This window comes from Otolemur garnettii, unplaced genomic scaffold (genome assembly GCF_000181295.1).
Source record: "Otolemur garnettii isolate 467f Iridium unplaced genomic scaffold, OtoGar3 scaffold00409, whole genome shotgun sequence".
Classification (NCBI taxonomy): domain Eukaryota; kingdom Metazoa; phylum Chordata; class Mammalia; order Primates; family Galagidae; genus Otolemur; species Otolemur garnettii.
The window spans coordinates 33,287-47,766 of NW_003852804.1; the positions used below are offsets into that span (position 1 = coordinate 33,287).

The following is a 14,480-nucleotide window of genomic DNA, read 5'->3' on the forward strand; positions in this document are numbered from 1 at the left end:
GAGATCTGCAGTCATTCTAATATTCTTCCCCTTGTAGGTTATGGTTTTCTTATGTTTAACAGCTTTTAGGATTTTCTCTTTCATATTAACTTTAGTGAAGTTAATTATGATGTGTCTGGGGGATATCCTATTTGGGTTGAGTCATGTTGGGGTTCTGAAACTGTCTGCTATCTGAATTTCAGGATCTCTTGGCATATCTGGAAAGTTTTCTTTCATAATTTCCTAAAGAAGAGCCTCTGTGCTTTGTGAAGCAACTCGTTGCCTTCAGGGATTCCTATAAGGTGGATATTAGCTTTCTTGAAATTATCCCAGAGCTCTCTGAGAGAATGATCTGTTTTTGATTTCCATTTATGTTCCTCTTTGGACACTTGGGCATGTTCAAAAGCTTTGTCTTCAATGTCTGAGATCCTTTCTTCTGCCTGCTGCATTCTACTACCAAGGGATTCTACCATATTTTTCAGATCTTTGAGGGCTGCAATCTCTTGCCTCAATGTTTCAAAATATTTGGTGGTTTGCCTTTGAATCTGTCGAATTCTTGAGTGAACTTTTGGAATGCTCCTTGAATTTCTATTTCTATTTTTGCCTCTATTAATCTTATTTGCAATCCAAATTCTGAATTCAATTTCTGCCATCTCAGCCATCTGTTTGTGAAGGGGATCTTCAGTTGCATCTGCCACATCCTTTCTTGGGGGTTGATCTACTCTTGTTATTCATATGACTGGAATTTTTCTGCTGATTCTGCCCCATGATTATTTTACCTCATTTGGCTTTTCCCCTTGAGCTTTGTCAAGGACCCGTATGGTGTTACAGCCTGAGAGACTGGGGACCTGCTTGGTGTGGTGGGGATAAGTGGCTCTGTCCTATTTTCAGCTGGTCTCTGTCCTACCCTAGTGAATCAGTTACTCTTGGTTGAAGTCTCAGCAATGGAGAAATATCAGCAATTAAGTTGCCCCACCCCCCACAAACAGCAATTGGGCAAGGAAAATCAAACCTTCCCTCAACCATACACCCAGGGTGTCACTTGGGATAGTCCTTGGGTGATTTGCCCAGTTCAAGGGGTCCAAATCGGTTGTCCCAGTCAGCACCAGTCTCAGGTGGGAGAGTTCAAAAAGTCTCTGGCAACTGGTTAGGAGAGGTCTGCTGGCAGCTCAGATATGACTTGCTCCAGTGCTTTGTGAGGGCAAAAGGACCCACCCAGCAAATGAATTAGTCTGGGAAGATTGATGCCTCCTTCCCCACCTTGCACCCAGTCACTGGTAATCCCTCAGGGCTGTGACCCAGTTCACTCCAGTGAGCAACTGCTCCCAGGGTTTATGACTGCCAGAGTTACCAGGAGATCTGAGTCTGGCAGGGGGGCCTTGGTTGTTTAATTTAGGCTGGAGAAGTTCACTCAGTTTCAGCCCCATGCCTAGTTGGGGGACAACAGGACAGAGCCATTTCACAGAATTTATTTCTGTCCTGGCTAAATTCCTCAGCAGGTCAGATACTGCTAGAGCTGATAAAAAACTCAGCTGTGGGCAGCAAACAATCAAAGTTTACACTCAGACATCAATTCCAGCCTCTGCCTGCCCACTGCCTTTGTCTCAGCTATATCCCCCTGAGAGCTAGGTGCTATTATGGTCTCTTTACCTATAAACTTCCCAAGTCCGTTCTGCCAGTGGCTGCTCCCTGGAACCTCTGGTTGCCCAGAGAGACAGGGTGTACCTATCTGGAATGGCCTCAGGGATGTGAGCCTTTCAGGCTGCTGTGGCTGCTGCTCTACAACTCAGGGTACCCTGAAGCTCCTGTATGGCTTCCTCTCAGCTGACTGTCCTCTTCTCACTCCCATGCCACAGAGTCAGCACAGACCAGCACCAGCCCTTTCCTCCTCCACTCCTCTCAAGGAAATGCCCAAGAATCTGGACTCCATGGGTGACAAACCTCTAGACCTTGGGGTGAGAGTGGGGGGGAAATCCTAGGAGTTCAGAGTTGCAGGTAGAGAATATATACAGTTTTATATAGTTTTACAATTTTATGCCTGGCAGAAGGGTGCTGTGGCACACCAGCAGGGGTAGGAGGTCCAGTTTTTAAGGGGTCTCTCCTGTGGGATAGAGTGGAGGATGTTTGAACTCTGCTCGCTTGTTTGTATGGAGTAAACTGCGAGCCCTTCTTGTGGGAGAGGGGACTTCTGTCCGCTTGGTGGTGGATTTTGTACCTTTTGATTGTATTTTTGGGGTCACAGCTTGCCTTAGCAAGGTTGAAGTGCATTCTTCAATCTTCTCTCTTGTCTCAGCTCCAAACCATCAGCTCACTTGCTAAACTTCTGTCCTTTAAGTCTCCTTCTGGACAGGAGCCTCTATAGAAAGCTGGCTGCAGTCCACCATCTTGCCTCCACCCCCAGGTATGGGCTCTTTAAATGAAGAAGCCCAATACAAATGTAAACTATTAGCCTGCTGCTAGGGAAAAACCATGATTGTAATGGTAATTCCCTCAAAGGCCTTTTTAAGTTGAGAAAACAAACTGAGAAAATCTCAGCTAAGAGAATTAACTATTTCTTTAACTATGTGAACTTTCCTTCAATATTTACTTAACAGACAAACAAAAGATAATGCTTTCCTTGCAATCTTTGCAAGCAAGGATTTTTCTCTCTCTATTCCAAAGGCTTTGCTACTCATGGTCCTAAGTCCACCCTTCACAGATCTCAAAAGACTGTTACTCGAGGACTAATGGTTCCACACTTGGAAGTTCCTCTCGTGGAACTGTTACTCGAGTTCCCTTCAGGGGTACCAACCTTCACAATTCTTTGGTAGTGAAGTTTTTCCTGCTTAAACTGCTTTTCCAGTGAAAATTTTGCTAATTGATTCCAGGCTCTTTTTCAAATGGAGTTCCCTAGCACAAATGTGGTTTAACTCTTAGTCTACTTATTCTCCAACATCATCCATTGGTCTGGCTTAACTTCCTCAGTTTTACACTGAGGCACCACAGGTCTAACCAAGCTGGCAGAGTGCTCCCATGGCATAGAATTGAATTATATTGTTTTTCTGAGAATAGTTTGAAATGAAACTTTTAAGTTATTTCATTTACCAGTGGGTCCTGATTCTGGCCCAACTGATAAAAACACCTCATTTATTCTGAGAAAGATTTCTTAATTTCTAAATTGGCCAAAGGTACTACTTGCCCTGAGTAGAGTTTCCCTTTGGACTTTCCCCCATCTTCTACCAAAGGCCTCACTTATATCTGAGTGTTGATTTCTCCTTTGGTCCCTGTCCCTGGTGTCCTGCTGTGTCCTGCTATATCCTGTCGACTTACACCAAAATGTTGCAACCCGTTGGGCCCCTATGGCCCTGGTCTCAGTTACCGCAGGAAGGAACCAGGCGAGAGGTGGATTAGAAGTACAAGCTTGTGGGAGACAGGTTAGCCCTTACTTGCTGGGTAGCCCTGAGCAACCTCCACACCAGCCTTTTATTGAGACAGAATACAGGTGAGGGGAGTAATTAACAATGACTGTGTGCTGAAGGCACGGGCTTTTTCTCCATAAGGAACTCCTGTGGACAAATGGCCCGAGGTGTCCTCAGCTGCAGATCATCTTGCTCAGATGTCATCTGGCTCTTGGCATCCCCTACATCTTCTCATAGAATTTTTTTACTATTTTGGTTAAATTTATTCCTAGTTTATTTTAATGGTGATCATAAATGGGATTGAGTTCTTGATTTGGTTCTCAGCTCAGTTGTTGTTGGTATATAGAAATGTTATTGATTTTTGTATGTTGGTTTTATAACCTGAGACTTTGCTGAATTCATTTACAAAATCTAGGAATCTTTTATAGGCGTCTTTAGGGTTTTCTAGGTATAAGGTTATTTCATCAGCAAACAGAGATAATTTGACTTTCTATTTTTCAACTTGAATGCCCTTTATTTCTTTTTCTTATGTGGTAGCTCTGGCTAGGACTTCCAGTACTATGCTAAGTAGAAGTGGTGACAGTGAACATCCTTGACTTGTTATATTTCTTATTGAGAATATTTCAGCTTTACCCCATTTGGTATAATGTTGGCTGTGGTTTTGTCATACATGGCTTTTATTATTTTGAAGTATGTTCTGTGCTGAGTTTTTTGAGAGTTTGTATCATTAAGAGATGCTGAATTTTATCAAATGCTTTTCCTGCATATATTGAGATGATCATATTGTTTTATTTCTAATTCTGTTTATGTGGTGAATTACATTTATTGACTTTTCTGGTTAAACCATCCTTGTATCTCTGGGATAATATCCACTTGATCATGGTGCAACAAAATAGCAAAAATCTTTTTGATGTGCTATTAGATTTAGTTTGCTAGTATTTTATTGAGAATTATTGTGTCTCTGGCCATCAGAGATACTGGCCTGTAGTTTCCTTTTTTTTGTTGCATCATTTCCTACCTTTGGTATCAGAGTGATATTGGCTTTATAGAATGAAGGATGAGTCCTTCCATCTCACTCTTTTGGAACAGTATCTGTAGGGTTAGCACCAGTTCTTCTTTATATGGTTGTACAATTCAGCTGTGAATCCATCTGGTTTTGAGCTTTTTCTTGGAGGGGGAAGATTTCTTATTAATTTGATTTCATTGTTCCTTATTGGTCTGTTCAGGAGTTCTATTTCTTCCTGACTCAATCATGGGAGGTTGTATATTTTCTCAGGAGTTCATCCATTTCCTCCAGATTTTCTAGTTCATGAGCATACAGTTGTTCATAATAGTTTCTGATAATATTTTATATTTCTGTGGTATCAGTTGTACTGTCTCCTTTTTCATTTTTGATTGTGTTTATTTGGATTTTCTCTCTTCTCTTCTTGGTTACTCTAGGCTAGTGGTTTATCAATTTTGTTTATCTTTTCAAAAAACTACTTTTCATTTCATTAATACTTGGTATTTTTGTTCTCTATCTCATTTAGTTCTGCTCTGATGTGTGTTCTTTTCTTTTGCTAACTTTGGGTTTGGATTATTCTTGTTTATCTTGAGGTGTGATATTAGGTTGTTAATTTATGATTTTCCTATTTTTTAATGTAAGCATTTAATGCTGTAAACTTCCTTCTTACCATTGATTTTACTGTATCTCACAGGTTTTGGTACGTCATTTTTTTTTCATTTTCATTCATCAAACTTTAAAAAATTTCTGTCTTTAATTCATCATTGATCTATGATTCGATGATAATTCAGGAGCTTATTGTTTAATTTCCATGCACTTGTAGAGTTTCTGAAGTTCTTTTTTGTATTGCTTTCTAGCTTTATTCCACTGTGGTCTAAGAAGACATATGATATGCTTTCTGTTTTTAAAAATATATTAAGTCTTCTTTTAAGGCCTAACATGTGGTCTATCTTAGAGAATGTTCCTTGTGCTGATAAAAAAGATGTGTATGCTATAACTGTTGGGTACAATGTTTTCTAAACATCTGTTAAGTACATTTACCAAACTACCTGTAGTAAAGAGTTGTTTAGTTTATACTTTTTGTTGTTTACCAATCTATATGAGAAAGTACATTTTAAAAACATAATAAAATGTGAATTACTAGAAAAAGAATCACATGCTTTGTGTTTCTGCTTCCTCTAGATCTCTGTGCTCCTCTTATTGTAGGTGGTCTGTTCACCACACTCTAAGGAGCACTGCAGGCTATCAAGAACATATCAATCAGCTGTAACATATTGGAAATATATGTATCACACTCTTTGTCCATAATGGAATTAGTTAGACATCAATACATTTAACAAATATAAACTTAAAATTCTCATAAATTTATTTTTATTTTTTAGACGTGATATTGGCACTGTAAGGAGAAAGAGATTAAAAGAGAGAGCCCTTATGCTATCTATGCAACACAACCACAATTTGACCACTGTTAAATCTGAGTAATAGCTACTTTGGGGTGCATGATACTTCTCTCACTATTTTTCCATGTTAGAGATGTTCTTTAATTACAAAATAATTACTATATATTTTGCACATGAATTATGAATCAAAAGATGGAAATTAAAAAGCAGTTGGAGCTCAATTAATAATGAAAGTGTTATGTATCAACACTTGGGGAAGTAGTACAAGTAAAACTTACACGTAAATATATAACCATGTATACTTATATTTTTTAAAAAGGACTAGAAATTAACAAGCCACATGTCCAACATAAGATAATCAGCAAATAAATACAAAAAGGTGAAATAATAAAGGCAGAAATCATGAAATGCAAAATAACAATAAAATACAGAGGAAGACAACCAAAGTTTGTCCTTTGAAAAAGATTTATAAAATAGATACACACTAACAAGACTACCTAAGGGAAAAATACACAAATAAACGTTTGGTATGAAAAAGGAACACAATGACAAATACCACAAAGGTTGAAAATATAAGATAATAATAAAACAAATTTATGTCAGTAAATTTGAAAACTCAAAAGAAGAAATCACGAATTCCTAGAAAACAGTATAACTTTCCACAACTGATTCAAAAAGAAGTATTAAAGCCTGGCCAGTCTTATTACTTTTAAATAAATTGAATTATTCTAAATGTTCTTACAAATAAAAATACTGGATAGTTTCAAAAGTTAGTTCTGGAAGGAAGATGACAGATAAAAATCTACATATTTGGTACAATGTACACTATTCTGGTGATGGGCACACTGAAAACCCTGACTTCAGCATGACATAGTTTGTCCATGTAACAAAAAGCACTTGTAGCCCTCACATTTTTTGCAATTATAAAAAATGAGTTCTTCCAACCTTATTAAAAAAACCCCAGATCATTCCAATCCTGCACAAACTCTTCTAATGAATAAAACATGAATGTCATGAAATCATTCTATGAAACTTGGATAATTTTGATATCAAAAGCAGAAAAAAACCCAGAAGATAAGTCTAGGGCCAGTCTCATCCTGAACATAGATAAAAAAAATCCAAAACAATGCCTTAGCAAAACAAACCCAGCACCTGGCAAGTCCTCTTTGGGAGTATATAAAAAGGTAAAGTGACATGAATTGTTTTGTTTTGTTGAGCCAATCTCACTCTGTCACCCTGAGTAGAGTACCATGGCCTCATAGCTCACAGGAACCTCAAACTCTTGGGCTTAAGTGATCCTCTTGCCTCAGCCTACTGAGTAGCTAGGACTACAGCGATCCCCACTCCCCCACATTGCCCAGCTACTTTTAGAGACCAGGTGTCACTCTTGCTCAGGCTAGTCTTGAACCCCTGAGCTCAGGCAATCCATTCTCCTTGGCCTCCTAGAGTGCTAGGATTTCATGCCTGAGCCACTGTGCCCAGCCTCTATATTGAGTTTATTCCAAGATTTTAAGAGTGATTTAACATTAGAGGATATATAAATATTATTTACCACCTTAACAAATTAAAGAGGAAAACACATGATAATTTCAGAAGATGAAAGAAGCATTTAATAAAATTGAACATTAATTCTCAGTAGACTAAAAATAGAAGGGAACTTCCTTAATCTCAAAAAGGACATCTATCAAAACCCTGCAACAAACTTCATTCATAGAGGAGCAATGCTAAAAACATCCCTATTAAAATAAAAATTAAGGCCACAGTGTACTGAGGTTCTATTTGTTCAGTAAGACATGGAAAATAAATTACAAGAATTAAGGACTAAAAGAGGTAAAGCAGAACTCTTATTAATCACAAATAACAGGATTTATCTAAGAAACCTCAAAAAGATCTACACAGAAATTATTAGAAGGCAAGGGGACTGCTTCTAGGATCAAGAAAGAACAATCATTTGTATTGTTGTACACTGGCAATACACAGTTGGAAAATACCTTTTAAAAAGACTCTTTAAAAAACTCAAAGTTACCTAAGAAAAAAAACTATCAAAATATGTAGAATTTATATGTTGAAAAGTATAAAATTTATTAGAAACATTTTCAATGTTATTATTTAATGGAAATAGATTCCATACTATGGATAGGAAGAATCAATATTGAAAGATTTAGTTCAGAGTCTAAGTAATTGCAATCAAAATTTCTAAAGTTTCTGAGGAAATTTAACTGAGTTTTCAAATTTATGTGGAATAACAAATGGGCAAAGCATGCCGGGGGGAAAAAACATGGTGGTGGGACTTCCCAGCTTCTCCCCAGGCTGAGGCGGGAGGAATCCTGAAGCCCGGTATACGAGGTTGTAATTACCCGGGACCACACCACGGTGCTCCACTGGGCGACAAAGAGCGAGTCTGTCACAAAGAAAGAAAGAAAACAATTGAAAAGTAAGAAAATGAAAAGCAATAAAACCACAGGGAATACTTAAAATTCAGAACCCCATTTTCCGTCTGGGGGGAGGCAGTTGGGCGTGAGACAGTTGGCGTGAGAAGTAGTCATTTGGGGGGTTAGGCGTGAGTTACGTGACCATGGTTCATAATCCGCTCAGGCAACACTTCATGCATCTTAGCCCGGCGTCTGACTACACCAAAGGCACAGAGGGAACTCTCGGCGCGTCCTCCTTGCTTTGCTCAGGCGCCCTCTGCTGGGCACGAGGCGCCCTGGCGAGCCAGAGCCCCAACCCTACCTGGACACAGAGCTGCGGGCTGGGGAAGAGTGCTACAGCGCCCCATGACTTCTGCTTGGGGACCCAGGGCTTGCCCTTTGGTCTTTTTGATGTTGTGTGTTGTCTGAGTTTGTTTTACTTGGAAAAGATTTTTAGCTTTTGTTAATCATTATTTTTAATGAAGTGTGGCACTGAACGTTAGTTCCTTGTCCACACAAATTTCTATTTTAAGGTTCTCAACTCTTTTTACCACAAAACAAGAGGAAACTTCTAGGGTAGAGTGCTCCAACCAACAGTTCTGATCTCATCCCTACTGTCGCCACCGCCCATGTGGTGACAGGGCTGGAACCCTGGTCCAGGGCTGGACAGGTCCAGAACCAGGCTGGACACAGATTGAAGTACTAGCTTGTAAGAGGTGGGCTAACTAACCAGAGGTGCAGGAGAGCCCTGAGCCCCCTCTGCAATGGCTATTTAGTAAGGTTACACACAACAGGTGTGGAGAGTTAAAGTAATGACATACACATCAGGTGTGGAGAGTTAAAGTAATGACATAGGAGGGCTGCATGCATAAGGATTGCCACGTGCTCTCTCCTCACATGTTCTTTCCTCACAACCGCTATGAAGGAGCACCAAGTATCAATGTTTAACGCCTGCTTACTAAGAGTGACCCATCTTATCTCATTCTGGAACACTGAGTTACTTGGAGGATTGCCCCTAAGTCACAAAACATCTATAGGCTTGCCAGGAGACTGTCTTGTTCTCAGTGTTTCCTTTTAATATGATAAGAATCAGTAACTGTCCTTGCAAGCATGGTGTCCACTCTACAGCAGTGGTTCTCAACCTTCCTAATGCTGTGAACATTTAATACAGTTCCTGTGGGTCTTGACCCACAGGTTGAGAATCACTGCTGTACATCCTACTCCATTCCCTTATTATCTGCAGCCTGTAGTGGCCTTGAAAAGTAGTATTCTTCTATATCTTACCTCTGTGGTCTAAGGATTATGACTACTGGTTGTCCTCTTAGAGAACTGCAGAGATATTTCATAATTCCTCCTGTGGGTATAAAGGAAAGTTAGTCGCCAAGTCAACCTGACAGAAAAGTTTTCCCACAAAAGAGAACTTGGTTCTGTGTGTGTTTGTGTGTGTGTGTGTGTGTGTGTGTCAAAGGAACTCAGGGATGGAAATTCTTTGATGTACTCCTCCTGCAGCCTCAGACCATGAAATCTAGGTCTGAATGTGGGAGATTCTACCATCCAGCAGCAGGAATCCATGAAAGACAAGTAATGGCAAAGGGACTAGCGAACATTTATTTGAGGGTAAATAACCACTTGATAAGGTGGATGTAAACATTGATGCCATTGCTAAAAAGTGATTTATAAAATAGAAGAAAATATTTGAACAAATTTAAAAATAATATCCTGAAACTAAAATTCCTGAGATTTGAGGTAGAGTGGTATATTGCATGGAAAGCAGAGATGAAAAGAATGGTAAAGGTCTCTTTTTGTTCAGATCAGATGTTGACCAATTCTTCTAATTACTTAATAACTATATGCCTAAATGTCCTTTCAATCTGAGGGGTAACCACTAGTAGAATAACAATAGGCCATAAAGACTCTCAAATATCAAGGAAGAAAAGGGACAAACAGAATATGATCATTATAGCAAAATGCAGAGAAAGGAATGTTGTTGTGTGTTCCTTGGAGCTTCTGATCCGGTGACGCAGGGGAAAGAACTGCAGACGGAATGAATCTTCAAGGGAGACCGGGACTTGCTCTGGTCGGTGGCCCCGCTAAACTTTACTGATTATCTTATATACTTTCCAACATTTAGTAAGAATTTAACACCTATACAAAGAGGTGAAGTAACATTAAGAAGCAACCATTTAAGATTACAATTTAGTGTGAAGGCTGAGGAACGCATATACAATTGATTTTGTTTAGAGTAAAACATTTTGGAGCCTGGCTGTCAGTCCTCACCCAAGGTAAAGTTACACATTATAATGCTAATGAAGGAGGAAGGCAGAGAATAGAACCCAATGCTCCAAGACCGGTCTGTCCATCCTCCAGCTAACACCTCAAGCTGTTTCTCCACACCCCCTAGGGAGAGTCACTCTACGCATTCCTGCACATCAATAGGCAGATGTAGAAGCTCAGATCCTCAAGGAAATGCTTCTCAGAAATAGTCTCCTGAGGGAGCACGTTGAGGCGAACTGCCATATCTTGAGCAAAGGGATCCTATCTCCTACAAAGGAAACACACACATTATTATGTATTCTTCTTCTTATTATTCTTATTTGCAGTTTTTGTCCAGGGCCAGGTTTGAACCTGCCACCTCTGGTGTATGAGGCCGGCACCCTACTCCTTTGAGCCACAGGCACTGCCCATTATTATGTATTGTTAAATATAAAGCAAATTTTCCAGTGATCATGACAAATATAACTGTTTAATTCTCCTATTGAAAGGAAAACCCCTGTGATTATGTAGAAGTTGTAAAATGTTTTTTATTTATTTTATTTTTTAATTTTTTTGAGACAGAGCCTCAAGCTATCTCCCTGGGTAGAGTGCCTGGCATCACAGCTCACAGCAACCTCCAACTCCTGGGCTCAAGTGAGTCTCCTGCCTCAGCCTCCCAAGTAGCTGAGACCACAAGCGCCTGCCACAACACCTGGCTATTTTTTGGTTGCAGCCGTCATTGTTGTTTTGGTGGGCCTGGGCTGGATTCGAACCTGCCACCTTAGATGTATGTGGCTGGCACCTTAGCCACTTGAGCCACAGGCGCTGAGTCAAATGTTTTTTATTTTATTGTTACTATCTTTTAACTAAAACAGTTAACAATTTTATTTTCACATTTTACAATACAAATGAAAACTGGCCTTTGTTTTGGTTCCACTTCTTCCTTCAAAATTATTCTGTCTTTGATAAGAAGGGGGAGAAAGTCTTCCTTATTATGCTATTGGGAAAACACCTAGAGTCACAGTGCCATGATCTCCTGGTGAAGTAGAGCAGGTAGTATAAAACTGACATAAAGAGACCTCCCTTCTATCCTTATCTGTCTGGTCAAGTCATTCCAGGCCTAGTGGGCACCATTATGAGACAAGCAGGAAATCTCATCATTGGGGGGCCAGGCATCACTGGCATGTGACCTCCCAAGGATGGCCTCATTCCAGGAGCAGGTCCCACTGGCATCATCCCAGGAGGAGGAGGACTCGTCATCAGCATCATGGAAGGGCCCCCCTATGGGGTGCTGGCATCATACCAGGATGAGGAGGATCTGGAAGACTGGGGGGAGGTAGAATCATTGCCCCTGCAGGAGGTGGAGCAGTGAATGGAGTAGGAGGTATTTTTCCTTGTTGAAATGTATCCATTGTTTTGTCAATCAGGCTCTGGGCCTGCTCTTCCATCCATTCCTGATAGTAGTATTTTACATTCTCTTTGTGCTTCCTACCACTACAGTGTGTCTTTCTCACAGATGGAAAGTTATGGGTGAGGTATGTATTTCAGTAGTCCCAATAAAACTCAGGGATATTCCCTCAAGGCCATTGGTGACTCTGTTGTTGTGAAATGTTTACAAGACACTTATCAAGAACAAAATGACCTAGAGGTACTTTAAATACTGGAATGAGCAAAGATAGACCAGGAAAGTACTATAACAAAACAAAACAAAACAAACAAAAAAAAAACACATGTAGCAACATTTATCAGAGAAGGCAAAAAGATGTTTATAATAATAAAAGTGCAGTTAGAAGATAAATCACCAATTTTTAATATGTGTTAAACATATATAACTATATCTTTTAAATAAAGGAGAATTTAACAAAACATGATTGTAGTGGGACAAATCAAGACACCTTCCTTAGAAATGGCAAGATCACACAGATTTCTTATAGACAAATTTTGAAAAGTAACAAACTCAAAATATAAAATATATTTTGTAATCTTGGGGGGGGTGTCTGTGGAAATATTATCTAAATTCCAAAGGCCATGATGGAAAGTTTGAAACTTTTAACTATATAAAAGTCTAAATTTTTTAAATGGGAAAACAAAAAAGAGATTGGAAGAAATGATAAACAGAAAAACAACTACTATTTATTTGATATGTAAAGAGCACTAAAATATGAGAAATATGTAAAAGCCCAATATAAAAAGGGAAAATATATAAATGTTTCAATAAAGAAGAAATTCAAATAAATTATCAGTAGATGAGACACTCCTGTACCTCTTTATTCAAAAGAGAAATGCAAATTAATGAGATATGATTTTCAGTAACTCATAGTATCCATTGTTGGAGAAGATATGTAGAAATTGGCACTCCCATAGTATTGCAAGAAATTAAATTGTTTCAGCCTTTTTGAGAAGCAAATTTATATATCTGTTATATATATTTTTAGTCTGCATACCCGGTGATTTAACAGTTGAATGCCCATGAAACTAACAGAAATACTTGACTGGACAAAGATGTATACAAGGGCACCACTACAGCACTATTTGTAATAGTAAAAGGTTGGGGAAAACTAGCTGTTCATCAACTCAAAGTATGCAAAGTAATGATGAAATATTTACAAAATGGAATATTATCTAGCCATCATAAAGAATGATAAAAAGTTGTATATTCTGGCTTTCTAACAAATATGGATATGATATGATTATTCTTAAGTGAATAAAGTAATTTGATGATTAATGGAATCTAATTCTCTGAAAAGAAAAAAAATGTGCGTGTATATGTATGTGTATTTAATATATATATTTTTAAGTTTGGAAGAATACACAGAAAACTATTAACCACAGTATTAACCACACACTATTGAGCGATAATCTAATCCACTCTTAATTCCCTCATCCTTTGAACACATTCACTTAGAAAGATGGAAAAGCTACTCACTTTCCAAATTCTCATGCCAATAGGAGCACTCAAATTCTAACCAATAATTTTTGAATCTCAGATTTAAATCTCAGGTGGGGCAGGCAAGAGAAACATTTCAAGAATGGCAGATGAGAACTTATGAGAATCTCTTCCTCCAGAAGAGTACCAAGAAGACTAACAAAATTATCAAAATAAAGAAAAACAAGTAGAGCCCCAGAGATCTGTGACATTGTCAAGAATATCTACATATGCACAGTGAGAACCCCAGAGGGGAGAAGAGAGAAAGAAAGCCTCTATAAAGAAACTTCCCAAATATAATGAAAAACACTCACCCACATTTCCAAGAAGCTTAAAAACTCAAGTAGGAGAACCTGAAGGAGAGCCACACCTACTCACATCACAGTCAGACATCAAAAGACAATGAAGGAATCTTGAAAGCAGCAGGAGTAAAATATGTTACCACAGATGATCTATCCTCAGGAGGAAGGACAGTGGCCAGGAGACAGTGGGAGGACACATTCAAAGTGCTGAAAGAACAACACTGTCAACCAGCACTTCTGTATCCAGAAAAAATACTTTGCAAAAAAGGAAGAAGTGTTACAACTCTTTCAGAATTTGTCTAGTGGGTTTTCTGGTAACCCTCTTCCCCCTAATACCAATTAGTTAAATTTAATTTGTAAAAATATCTCTTCTCAGCCTTTTCACTAAGCTCAAGTATAAAAAAGAAAGAGAAATTAAGACATTCTCAGAAAAACAAAACTGAGAGAATTCATTATTGGTAGACCTGTCTTATAAGAAATACTAATGGGAGCCCTTCAGGCCAACATAAAAGAACACTAATGCAGTAATTCAAATACACACAATAAAAAATTAAAATAAGTGCAAAGGCATCTTTTAATAGGTATAAAGTAAAACCTAGAAGTAATAAAAGGGGAATTAGTAGCATTTTTTTTCTTTCTTAATGGGGCTTAAAATATGGAAGCTATCTCTGTGGGGGTGTTTGGAGCTCTCGCTTTTTGCTTTATTCATTTCTGTATTATTTGGATTTGTTACAAGGAGATGCTTTACTTTTCCATTTAAAATTATCTTTCTGGGGGGAGGGAGAAGGGAGGGGGGAATGGGGGGGGG

General features: G+C 38.7%; 2 pseudogenes; one reads left to right on the top strand and one right to left on the bottom strand.

Moving 5' to 3' along the window:
* Positions 1-11,536: 11,536 nt before the first annotated feature.
* Positions 11,537-14,480, bottom strand: part of LOC111722804 — a 9,039-nt pseudogene continuing 6,095 nt past the window's right edge.
* On the top strand, positions 13,945-13,995 carry LOC111722806 (annotated as a pseudogene).